Genomic DNA, 1,560 nt, shown 5'->3' on the forward strand with positions numbered 1-1,560 from the left:
TTCTCTAAAACATGCTCTTTCACCTCCTTTCCTGTTTTACCGTATGCTTTCTTCTCCACTTTCTACCCTATCCCCTCCCCCCACCCTTTTGCCCCCTCATCAGGCCTTCTGACTCTTTTTGCTGCCTTTCTACTACTGCTCCTCATTGGCTCCTTCTTAGTACTGCCTTTCAGCAACACCCCTGATCTTAGGAGTTGGTAAGACCGAACACCTATCCTTCTCTGATAAAGGCCAAAAAATCTCAGAGGTCTTGAGATAAGAGTAGACTCCGGCCGCTTCCCGAGAAAAGTGCCAAAATAATTCTACCAAACTGAAAACGCATAATGTGCCCCGCGTGCTCATATGACTTTATGCATTTGCGAGCGCCGTAAAGCACTTACTAAAAGAACACCACAATAAAACCCCAACGCCCTCGGCCAAACCGTTGCCACTGGCATCCGTGGAATATGGGTTAGACCTAAGTACCAGGGCTTTGCTTGGTAAAATCGGAAGTTAAATTCCACTTTGAGGGAAATATAGTCGAACCTGCTGTAACAACCGTCTGTCCAAGACAACCACCTGTCCAAGACAATCACCCGTCCAAGACAATCACCCGTCCAAGACAATCACCTGTACCAAACAACCACCTGTCCAAGACAATCTCCTGTACATGACAATCACCTGTCCACACAATCGCGTGTACAAGAGAATCGCCTGTACAAGACAATCACCTGTGCAAAGCAACCACCTGTCCTGCAGAATCACCTGTACAAGAACAGACAGATATAGAAATTCGTTCGTATCAACTGCACTGAGATTACTGAGCACTTACTTTACTTTTACTTTTTTCTTCCGCTTGTACCGGTGGGTGTCGCAGGGAGATACAGGCGTCTGTGAAGTACTATCAAGTTGTAGGAGGGACATTCCGAGAGCTCTGAGGGTGTCTGCCACATATTCACTCCAGCGTCGCCTTGGTCTTACTCGGGCTCTCCAGCCAGAATATGTGATGTTGTATGCTCAGATCCTAACATCCCCATTGAGACCGAAGCCAAGCTCATTAACTCTATCTTCATCCCCACTTTGACCTATCAGTGCCAGACTTGGACCCTGACCAAATGTCTGGAATATAAGACAACGAGATGAGATGTCTAAGGAGAGCCGTCAACAAAACCAGACGGTACATGGTCAGAAACAAGATCAGAGAAATTATGGGAACAACACCTGTCCTCCACTACATCCGAAGGCAAAAAATCAGGTGGCTTCGACAGCTCACACGTATGGCACCTCACCTGCTTGCCAGTAAAGCCTACTTCAAAAAAGTGTCAGGGTATAAGGCAAGAGGAAGGCCAAGAAAGACATGGATCTACGGTATGAAGCTTACCCTGAGAACATACAATAGCCCACCCAGCCAGACCATCAAACTTGCAAGAGACAGGGAGCTCTTTCTCCCCTCGACGCCCTAAAGGTACAAGAAGACGGATAAAGTAAAGTAAAGTAAGTAAGCTCAAAGCTGGTTGGTTTGAGGGTATCTGTTCGAGGTGTCCGAACAACTTGATCTTTTGTCTCTCAGTGTGTGGTAGG

General features: G+C 46.9%; 1 protein-coding gene across 1 annotated transcript in view; it reads left to right on the forward strand.

Annotated features, from left to right (window-relative positions):
- The window catches only part of LOC101862093 (WSC domain-containing protein 2), a gene marked incomplete in the record, with an annotated part of 11,037 nt that extends 11,006 nt beyond the window's left edge, over positions 1-31 (forward strand). The window contains 1 exon segment of the mRNA XM_035973807.1: positions 1-31. This exon segment is cut by the window's left edge and continues 805 nt beyond it.
- Positions 32-1,560: the final 1,529 nt, after the last annotated feature.

The sequence above is a fragment of the Aplysia californica genome, unplaced genomic scaffold (genome assembly GCF_000002075.1).
Source record: "Aplysia californica isolate F4 #8 unplaced genomic scaffold, AplCal3.0 scaffold00031, whole genome shotgun sequence".
Lineage (NCBI taxonomy): Eukaryota > Metazoa > Mollusca > Gastropoda > Aplysiida > Aplysiidae > Aplysia > Aplysia californica.